This window comes from Pinus tabuliformis, chromosome 3_2 (assembly GCF_031772625.1).
Source record: "Pinus tabuliformis cultivar Carrire ecotype Pingquan chromosome 3_2, CPIR1, whole genome shotgun sequence".
Lineage (NCBI taxonomy): Eukaryota > Viridiplantae > Streptophyta > Pinopsida > Pinales > Pinaceae > Pinus > Pinus tabuliformis.
Window position 1 is genome coordinate 849,921,865 of NC_142302.1, and position 12,268 is coordinate 849,934,132.

Below are 12,268 nucleotides of genomic sequence, written 5' to 3' on the forward strand. Positions count from 1 at the left end.
GGTTTTAGTTTGTTTGTTTCTAAGGTAGCTACCAGCCTTAGTGGGACTAGCAGTTCTGCATAGACACTAGTTTTCCCGATAACAGATATGTATATCTAAGAGTGTGGTTGTTGCTATTGGATCATGGAATATGAAATAAAAGAATCTGATCTTGCTTCCTCTTTCTCTTGGTTGTATGAATTGAGGATGAGATTGGAATATTTATTGCTATGGTTGTTGAATTGAGTCCTGCTACAAACTGCTGAAATCATGTAGTCTTCATTCGTTCCCACTCGATGACATAATTATTATCTATGTGAATAGATGTGTTGATGTCGAACATAGAAAATAAATTGTTGGATTACTGGCCATTAATGAATGCCATTAACCAACATGAGACTACTCACCATTGATGTCAATGAGAGTCAAGATGCCTAAGTACATCTTACTAGGTACGAATAGATGTGTCATAGTCAAGTCACCTAGAATATCCAACAAACAGGGGACATTGATGTATTCCCACTGTTTATTGGTGAGAGAACTTTCCATTAAGGCATGCAAGCCTCAAGGTACTTGAAAGATCTCTAGTTTTGATCCCAGATGATGTGTCAGAGTCGATGGGTCAAAACTTGTTAGAAGGGAGGCCTTAATGAATCCTCCATCATCTAACGTGAGTATGAAATAATAATTTGAAGAACTATAGATGGAAAATTTTCATTGAAGCAAGATTTATTTTATAGAAAGAAAATGGAAAATGGGATGACTCAGCTTTGTAAGGGAACTGAATGACTTTATTTTTGGGTTAAGGGTGAGTGAAAATGAGGTAGGAAAATATGAATATTGCAAAGGGAAATGAGTTTTTGGTAGTAGGGAGATGGAAAGTTATGGATCGAATACAGGCTTAAAATGTGTATCAATGGTAAAATTGGTATGTGTTCAATAGCAATGGTGTAGTGGATTTATTTTACATTGAATGATCATGCTCTTCTAAAAGAAACTTGGTCTTTGAAAAGGTACTCGTGCATATAGTGATCTTCTTTCATCATCCTGGAACCTGCAAAAACTTAGCAATTTCTGCAATAAAATGTAAGACTATCAAAAGAGAGAGGTGATTAGTCCCTCTTCATTTGATATATACACAAAAAACTTAGAAATAATACTAATAAAACAAATTCAAGGACAAAAAATTAAATGCACTTTTACTTTATCAGTACCATAGATCACCTCTTATTGTTTTATTAGTGACTTCTTCATTATGTTTCTAACCAATTTTGAGCTTGAGACCTCTTCTCCACACACTTAATGCTTCATCAATAGACCATAAACCAAATTTTCATAAGCTATTGAATTGTGTCGATTCTACAACTACAAAAAATACAGATCGTTGCACTGCCTTGCCACTTTACAACTTGCAATTAGACTCGGATGGTGGTTTTTCAATTATTGCAGTTATATTTTTAAATATTTGCATGTTTTTATGAAAGTCTAAGTCTGTAACTATGTTTGTCCTTTTTCTCTAGCGCTCCACCCTTGTCCATGATCTTGTGGATCAAGAAAATGCTCAAAATTAAAAATTCTTGGATTAGCCTGAAACTAACTCCAAAGCATAGATCTCATCACCCTAGATCCAACACACTTCATTTCACAAGAATCCAACTTCGAATGCTCCCAGAATCATGTTCTAGTTGTTTGTGAAATGGATAAAAAAATGAATTTTTGAGTTGCAAGAATGCCCAGTTAGCAGTCTGTACGCTGATTGGGTCATGACACTTGGCAAGTTTTTATTGGACCTTCATTGGCCAATGGGCGTTTGACACTGGCATTGTATGATTGGTGGACACATGGTTTTTCTCATTGGTCAACGGTTTCACTACGGTGGGCCAACGAAGAAGTGCTATGTGGACCAACCATTGGATGCCACGTGGCATCCTTGTGGCTGACCAAATTTTTTTGAGGCATAACAACCTCGCCATGACTCGAACCCATGACCTCTTCTTTACCAACAAGCACCTTTACCAACTCAGCTACCATGTTTCTTGTTTAATATAACTCCAAAAAATCTATTAAAGTTTTTATGGGTGTGCTTTTTGGGAAGGGGTCGGGGCTAAGCCCTAACCCACACTCTTATGCAGCGTAATATGACCATGGGCGCGGAGGACATGGGGGTGGTTTTAACCATCCTATAATTTCGACAGCCAGTCGGGAAGGCCAAACTCACGTGTCATTCCCATTTTCTGGGCGCACAAGCCAGGTTTGGGTCGAATTGTAGGCTTATTAACAACAGAATTGGGAAAAAACTTAAAACAGTGATATCTTTCTCAATTTTTGGCCAAGTGAGGTGTAAAAAGAGTCAAAGCAGGGGTTTTCTAAAACGTTGGATCCATTGGAGGCATTTGTTTTACTGTTTGAGCTTTCTAAAAGTCTGTAATTATACTTTTGTTTATGAATTTAGATTTCTTATCCAATTAATATTGAAAAATTTCAAAACTAACTTTGTTAAATTGTCTTTTCTGATCTTCCACATCACAGAGAGCACAAGAAGAGAGCATAATCAGCAATATTGAAGCTCTTTATTCATTTAGAATGTGAAATTAAAAGACAAAGCAAAATTATTTGATCTCTAAATTCAAATTGTGGCTCTCAAAACTCTTATTTATTCTCCTTCTTCTCAAATATTCCTTCTCTTTCTACATATTCCTATAATTGATTAGTGAGTTAGGTGGCTCTTATTGCACCACCAATAAATAAAATTGAAAACAAAATGAAATGTAACTTAAAAACCTAAAAAAAAACACATCACCAAACTTGGTTTTTATTCATTGATTCTATCCTAATCTACTCTAATGGAAATAGAAGAATTGATAAAGTGTATGCACATTTCCAGTGTAACCATGTGTGTGATAGGATTAAAAATATATTCATGCTTAGTTCTGAAAAATATACATTAAAATACATCAAAGCATGAAAAACCAATTGTTTTGATAATGCAATTAAGAAATAAGGTGATTTGATCCTTGATTGGAACCATCTTTCTATAATTCCATGACATTCCTGATTCCTTTCTTGGTTTAAATAACTTTGAATATCCTCATTTGTTATGAATTCCTCAAATTCAAGTAGTTTCTCCCCATCAACAATATTGCATGATTCTTCAGTCTCTTCAACAAATTGACAAGAGGAATCAAAAGAAACTTGAAGATCTTCTTGTGGAGGTGGAGAGATAGATAAATTTTTGAATGCAGTTAAAATATATGGTTCATGAGATGTAGATATCCCAGATATTGTTAGGATTCGAGAGAGTTCTTGGAAGGACATTCTTCAAATTCCTTAATTGTTTGTGAATTACACCAATTGGTTGATAATTCCTGTCATGCACATAGATTAGTATGAAGTTTTGAAAAATTATTGAAATCTAATATGCATCCTAAATGATTTTAATATGATTTTAACCATGCATCTAAAAATGAATGCAACTATAATGAGTTGTCTAAACTTCAAAATAAACACCTATGTATACCTCCCCGACAACGACGCCAAAATGTTGGTGATTTAATTGTAAGTTAAATCCCTGTCATTAATTGTCAACCCGGGGTTTGTAGAACTGACGAGGTATACCTGTATTATATGTACTAGGTGGTTATCTTTCAGATTAGATTAATCTAATGCAATTAAAACTAATTACAAAACATAATAAATTAATCCAATCCAAACCAAATCAAACCAAACATAAATAAATTGAAATCACACTTGCATAAAGGAAATCACTCTTGCAGAATTGAAATCACACCACACTTGCATAAATGAAATCACACCACACTTGCAGAATTGAAATCACACCTGCTAGAAAGTAAATCACACTTACTGAAAGGAAAATGCACACTTGCATAAAAGAAATGAAATAACAAAACTATACTATGTTACCAATATGTACAAATATGTGCAAATTGTGGTTGATGGGGGCCCTCCATTCCTCAACAAGCACACCGAACAACTATCACATCTTGGAGATCAAAGTAGCAGTATGTATTTGATAAAGATGAATTTACAAGATATTACAATAATTCTCCCTCCTCACTTTACAAGCAACATGGATGGAACTTGGAACCTCCAACTAGCAAGTAACGCTAACTAGTAAGTAATTAACAACTTAACAACTAACAACTAACAACCCTTTGCATGAAGGGTGCACTCCTATTTATGCAAAAATTGAGGATAATATACAATAAATATAGATCCATAGATCTATGCTAAATCCACATTTATTTCTTGTGGTTACAACCAATCTCCTAAAAATGTAAGATACAAATCCTCTCAAAACCCTCTCATCCATGATTCTTCTCCTTTGGATGTGCATAGTTAATGATCCACATCTTCTACAATTATTCCACAAATCCTCATAAGATGGAATTTGAAATTCAATTTTGTGGTTGATGGCCAAGTAGGACCCTTCTAGAATCTCCAAGTAGGCCTACACAAAACTCATAACACTTATATATATATATATATATATATGAAAACATGTTAATTTCCTAATATTTAATCACAAATTCACTTAAAATACTTAAAATTAATGACTTGGAAAATATTAATGTTAAACCCACATGATAATGAAAATGGTTACTTAATGTAAGGTTATGAGGCTAAAGAGTTACGAAATGAGGGTAAAATGATGGAAATGAAGGTGAAAGTGGATAACATTTTGGAGGCCCAACAATGCTTCCTGTGAGTTGTGGCTTGCAAAGATTGATGTAAATATAGTAGGAATTCATATTTTACATCACAATACAAATAAGATTTGGTGGTTTTTCTCCCAAAAGGGTTTCAATGTTAAACCTTTGTGTCATATGTGTATGATGCTCATGGTGTATGTGTTTATGTGTTGATTTGTATTGTTGGTATATGATATGTTGGTTATTTCTCACATGAATGAATGCCAAGCTTTAATGAAAAATTATAAATCGACGTAAAAAATTAAATTATACTTAATATTGATTCACCCCCACCCCCCTCAATATTAAACATTGTTTCCAATAATTAGTATCAGAGCAAGGTTCCTTTAGGAATAACTTAATAGCTAGAAGGTAGATCAAAAGGAAACATGGCTAATCAAACTTGGCTAACACCAAAAGGTGTCCCATCTTTGAATGGGTCATACTATGAGCTTTGGAAGACTAGAATGGGAGCCCATTTTAATGGTCATTAATGAATAAATTTGGTTGTATGTAGAATATGGAGAAAATAACAAGTTCAATATAGAGGCAAAGAAGATAACAATGAATGGCCATGAAATTCATTAGCTGAAAAAGTTAGACATTGTGAGACAAAAAAGGAAAATTTGGACAAGTTGTAATGTCAATATGGAGGAGACCATCACGAGGCTCATGAAAAGGTTGATGAAACTTTATGCTTGCGTAGTGAATTAAATATTAAAGAAGTTGTTGCAGGAGACAATAAAAGAAAGAAAAAGAGGAAGAATGCATCCTAGAGGAAAGATGCTCTAAAGGTTGAGGAAGAAGGCTTGGAAGAAAATCCATGTTGTTCAGATGGAAAGCTTTTGTGTTGTTGCAAATGTAAAGAAATAGGTCACTTATATTCTAGATGTTTACGTGTATTATCTAAATAAAATGATAGAAATGCATCTAGTAGTAGTGAATAGAGACCTACATTTGTAGCAATAGTAGATGAAGGTATCTATCAAGAAGATGTATCACATGAGTGTTCATCTACAGGTGAAAATGAATGCATCACATGTAGTGATGAAGAGGAATACCCCTCAGATCAATGGAGGATTTCAGAGACTCATAATAGGGTCTAGATATTTGTGATGATCCTTTGCCACATATAATCGGGCAGAGAGGGATCTAGATCAGAAGATTTATTTCAAGAAAAATCTCGTCTGCTTTTAAATAGATGAAGGAGATTTCATAAGAAAGTGTCAAGAAAAAGGAGCAGTTGCAAAATTATGTGCTTGAGAATGAAAAGCTTAGAAATATAATAGTTGATCTTAATGCTCAACAAGGATAAGTATACAAATTGAATGAGATGTTGACAAAATAGCTTCATGAAAAAGAGCCCTTTTGTGAGAGACTACAAGCTGAAGTAGTCTCATTGAGACAAGATTTAGAAAATCCCAATAGAGAGTTGTCTCAAGATAAAAAACTCAAAGAGAGCACAATGGCCCTAAATGATATTTTCAACAGTCATAGGTTCTCTTTTGCTAACATTGGTTTGGATTTCAAAGAAGAATTGAGTCCCAAGAAAGCAAAGGTAAAAAAACTAGCTTTCCACCCTGAGAAAACTAAAGGTACCTACAATAGTGAAGGGAAGGAAATTGTTGGACGATCGAAGCAACAACAATATGGAAATGGAGCTACAATTAAAAAACAAATGAAGGGAGATGCAAGTAACAACCCTAAGAAGCAGCAACTACAAAAGAGAGGAAAATGGAGTAATAGCCAGGAGAGGTAGCGACAACTAAGAATAACTCAAGGTAGCGATTCAGATGATCATAGAGAGAAAATGAAGAACCAACAAAGGTCCTTTTCTTGTCAAGGACAAAGCTCTCAAAGAAAAGGTATTTTCATTTATCAAAATCCTTTTCATGTTATTGTTTTTCTTGCGGAAATTATGGGCATGAATCCATAAAATTCAGGTGATTGCAAGAAAATAAAGTGTGATGGGTAGTAGTCACCCAAGAAGGCATAAGATGCCCAGGAATAAGCATGCTAGTAATATTAGTGGCTTTGACAAGGGTGTTATTAGATATAAAAATCATTTCCCCCATTCATATATCATGTCAAATACTACAATTGTGGAAACTTCAGACACAAGGAAGCATATTGCAGATATAACAGCACAAAGCCCACTTCACAAAATATGTATGCAAAAAAAGAATCTTGATCATTGAAAAAAAAGAAATAAAAGAATAGATGAATATGAAGAAGAAATCATCAAGGAGTTTATTTTTATCTTAGGAAAAACTTGAGAAAAATTGAGGGATGATTCTCATATTTCAGTAGTGAAACCCTTTGTAATTGCTAGCTGTAGTGAGCACAAGCTTTAGGTGATGAAGGGGAGTAGCATCCCAACTAGTTATTCCTTGGAGAAAAAGGAGAAAGGTAACGGAAAGAAGACTTGGGTGAAGAAAGAGGAGGTGAAGGAGAAGTATCTTCATGCTCTATATAGTCATGTTAAATCCAAAAGCAGGATGAACATCAATTTGGAAGGTAATGTTTCTATCAAGACTCATCCTTTGAAGATGTGGAAGATAAAGGAGGATAATCTACTCAAGGGGAGTAAATGCTCCTTTTCTCTTCATTAAAAGAAGAGAATGAATTCAAGTTAAGCCAAAAGAGTTAGATACAGACACCTGGACAAATTAGATAAAGAGGTGCATTTGAATGATGAAGGTATAACAAAGTTCTCTTGCTAATTTCAGTAATGAATTTGTTTATATCAAATGTATCAGCATTGCAGGAGAGAGGAAAGTGCACCCAATATGGTTCTAGGGGGATTACAGAACACTTTATGTTATGAAAGTAAGAGGAGTTACAAGAAAAGTGTGGAGTGATAGGGAATCCAGACCAAGATTAGGTCCATAGGATTAGTCCCCAAAAGCAAGAAGGCATATGCAAGAGACCAGAGAAAAGAAGAGAGCATTTGGTGAGGGGGAGCTACTTTATTAAAAGAAGTAGGCATCATCCATTGGTCTCGATAAGAGTGAATTCTTAGGAAATGAAAGGTTTGCATCTTGGGTGAAATACCATTATTTGATTTAAGTTGTGAATTTGACTATGCCTAGCAATCCTGGGTTCATGAACACAAGTGGTAGAAGCTTTACAGGTTCCATAAATTTCAATTGGTATCACTATGTCAATTGATAGTCATTGGTTCAAGTGGAGTAACCCATTGTAAAAATGGACTTCTCTTTCAAGGGGAAGTCATGAAATGTTTCCTTGTGCATTGTCCAATTTGTATTAATAGCTTGGTACAATTGGTGTTGCTTAAGCATTAGTCTCTATTTGTAGAAGCATGATATCAAGGGGAGAAGAGTTGGTTGATTAGGACGCTCAAGAGAAGTGAGCATAGTTCCTAAAGAAGAATCAAATACAAGAAGACCGAAGGACATGTTTTGCTAATGCTTGGTTTTGCAGGGGTCTTTGCCCATGATGTTGTAGTTGAGTTTGAATTGCAGACTTCAAGTGCCCCATTAAATAAATATCAACTGTTGAGAAGAGAAGTCTGAAAAGGAGAATGTACATTAGCAGCTTGACCTTAAGTCATTAATTGAAAGGGGTAGACGAAGTAGTTTGTAGCCTTTTTCCATTAATGTGAAGAGGGGAAGAAAGATATTGGTGGCTCATGTAAGGAGAAAAAGCTCAATGACATTGTGTTATACTGAAAATAACATGAGGAGTGGCCATTAAATTTCAATATGGAGAGGTGTTGTGTTGCCATCAATTCCAAAGGGGGAGATTGTTGGATAATTAACATTGCTAGGTTGGGTGGTGGCATCAAGTATGTTGGCATTGATATCAACTAGGCTACCATTGATGTGAATTGGGCCAACATTGATGTTCATGGTGTTATAAACTTAGGGGGAGTCCCATGGTCTCTACAGTCTTTAGTAGAGAACCATCATAGTAGTAGGTCTATTGAATAAGCTATTAATATTATACCTATGGTGGTTAGGAGTCTTGTGATTTGAAGGCGTTTTTGCCTTATGAGATTAACTCAAAAACCCTTGGAAATGTCATAGTTGGATAGAGATTGGAAAGAGATTTCCAAAGGTATATTAAGTTCACAAATTGCCTCTTGGATCATAAGTTATGGCCAGTCAAAGTTAGTAGACCAAAATTCAACCTAGTGACCTGGGCATAGGTCCCAATAATCTAGTAAATGTACAGGTGGTATTTAAGTACACGTGGAAGCAAAGTGTTGGTCGCTATAAGCTCAATAGGTAGAAGCACATAGTCCCCTATTGGACACATAATCATGGCATGTAGATGTCGAGCATTACATAAATGACTGCAAATGTGAAGTCTTGAGATGACTAGGCTCCAGGAGGACAGTTGGAGATGGCATGAAAGTGAAATTGGATGAATCATAAGCTTAGGAGGGTTAGCGTGAGATTCTCGCACAAGACATATAATCCCTGGAGATTGACCCTCGAGGATTCAAATGGTGTGCAAAGAAAAAGATATGTGATGACTTAAGCACCAGGAGGATGTGGCAGAGAACGTTGGTAGAAGGAACAAGTATGGTTTGAGGAAAGTCTGCACTAGTGATCCCCCCGCGATAGGTCATTATGGTAGGTCGATCCTAGAAGAACCAAAGTTGTGCACATAGGTGAGAGTCGAGATGATGAGGATCCATGCTTTGTTGACATCAAAAGTAGCAAGAGGAACCAATAGGAGCATGGTGGAGTGGAAGTGAGGGGGCCCCAGTGATGGTTCATCTTGGGAGTTCTTCCTCGGAAGCTTGAAAGGATGGCACTTTAGTTAAAGCGTGGGCTGACAAGGCATGAAGACATGAAGACAAGCACAAGTGGATAAGCACATCACCGTGACAATTTCCCTATTGGTTAGTGTGTGCAGAGAATGAGACCACTTGACATGTAATCCCAACGGGCTGACTCCAAAAGATTTAAAAATGTGCACAGGTGAAGACATGTGGGATGACTAAGCACCTATCATGAAGAAATTACGGTGGTAGTTACACTTCATTCCGTCAACCTTGCAATTGGTCAATGAGTGCGACATGCAGTCCCACATGACACATCATCTTGGAAGATTGCCCTTGTGCAAATCTCAAAGGAGGAATGTTATAAAAATTCCAAGGAAACGAATCCGAGGGATGAACATATTGCAGAAACTTTATGGTTTCATTAATTAACAAAAGGTGCACTCATGTCTTGGTTATGTGGTGTTTTTGTGTGTTTTGTGATCGAGGGACTTTGGGCTTATTATAACGAAAGTGTCATCGGGAGTTTAAGAAAGGTATTAACACCTATGAACATGAACGGGTTGGTAGCTCATTAGCACTATGTGCTATGCTTGGCACTTATTCCATATTTTTGGGGTCCATTACAGATTGGAGGAGAATATTTGAATAGATCAACAGTTGTTTGTGCTATATTTGGCAAGTGTGCCATATGTGGCATTATGCCACATTTGGGGGTAACAAATATTGGATGGGTGGAGAACCATGTTACGTTATATTTAGTAGGGTTCACTATTTGTGGAAGTCTACCATAGCATGGTGACAAAGATTGAATGGGTTAGCAACTAGAATTGAGAATTTGAGTAAATGGAAATTATTGAGAAGCATTGAATTAAGATAGCGAAGGACCATGATTGTGCAGAATAAATTAATGGGACTGGTTCAAATGGAACAAGCTACACTTGAGTGTCCCTCACACCACAAAGAGTTCAATGAAAGGAGTGTTGGGTTCATAATATCAGACTAAAAATTTAGTGTCATGCCAAAGTACATCTCGAGTGTTGGTTTTGGATTCAAAGAAGAATCGAGTCCCAAGAAAGCAAAGCTAAAAAAGATAGCTTTCCACCTTGAGAAAACTAAAGGTACCTACAATAGTGAAGGGAATGAAATTGTTCGATGATTGAAGCAACAACGAAATGGAAATGGAGCTGCAAATAAACAACAGATGATGGGAGATGCAAGTAACAACCCTAAGAAGCAGCAATTGCAAAAGAGAGGAAAAGGGAGTAATAGCCAGAAGAGGTAGTCACAACTAAGAATAACTCACAGTAGCGATTCAGATGATCATAAGGAGAAAATGAAGAACCAACAAAGTTCCTTTTCCTGTTAAGGACAAAGCTCTCAAAGAAAAGGTATATTTAGTTATCAAAATCATTTTGTTGGTTTTTGTTTTTCTTGCGACAATTATGGGCATAAAGCCATAAACTATAGGTGGATTGCAAGAAAATAAAGTGTGATGGGTAGCAATCAGCCAAGAAGGCATACGATTCCCAATAATAAACATGTTGTTAATAGTAGTGGCTTTGACAAGGATGTTATTAGATATAACAATCCTTTTTCCCAATTCATATATAATGTCGAATGCTACAATTGTGGCAACCTCAGACACAAGGAAGCATATTGCAGATATAACAGCACAAAGGCCACTCCACAAAATATGCATGAAAAAAAAGTAGCATGATCATTAAAAACAAAAAGAAATAAAATAATAGATGAATAAGAGGAAGAAATCATCAAGGAGATAACTTTTATCATAGGAAAAACCAGAGAAAATTTAAGAGGGATGATTCTCATATTTCAGTAGTGAAACCCTCTATAATTTCCAGTTGCAATGAGCACAAGCTTCAGGTGATGAAGGGTAGTAGCATCCCAATCAATTATTCCTTGGAGATAAAGAAGAAAGAAAACGAAATGAAGACTTGGGTGAAGAAACAAGGGGTGAAGGAGAAGTATCTTCATGCTCTGTATAGTCGTGTGAAATCCAAAAGCAGGATGAGCATCAAGTTGGAAGGTAATGTTTCTATCAAGGCTCATCCTTTGAAGATGTGGAAGATAAAGGAGGATAATCTACTCAAGGGGAGTAGAACCTATTTTTCTCTTTATTAAAAGAAGATAATGACTTTAAGAGAATCCAAAAGAGTTAGATACTGACACCTGAACATATAAGCAAAGAGGTGCATCTGAATGATGAAGGTATAAAAGAGTTCACTTGCTAATTTCAATAATGAATTTGTTTATCTAAAATGTATTAGTATTGTAGGAAAGAGGAAAGTGCAGCCAATATGGTTCCAGGGGGAGTACACAACTCTTTATGTTATGAAAGTAAGAGGAGTTACAATAGAAGTGTTGAGTGATAAGGAATCTAGAGCAAGATCAGGTCCACGGGATCAGTCCCCAAAAGAAAGAAGGCATATGCAAGAGATTAGAGAAAAGAAGAGAGCATTTGGTGAGGGGGATATGATTTATAAAAATAAGTAGGCATCATCCATTGGTCTCAATAAGAAGTGAATTCTTAGGAAATGAAAGGTTTGCATCTTGGTTGAATTACCATTATTTGATTTAAGTTGTGAATTTGACTATGCCTAGCAATCCTGGGTTCATCAACACAAGTGGTACAAGCTTTACAAGTTCCTAATTTTCAATCGGTATACTTATGTCAATTGATAGTCATTGGTTCAGGTAGAGTAACCCATTGCAAAAATAGCCATCTCTTTCGAGGAGAAGTCATGAAATCGTGCCTTGTGTATTGTCCAATTTGTATCAATTTCTTGTTACTATTGGTGTTTCT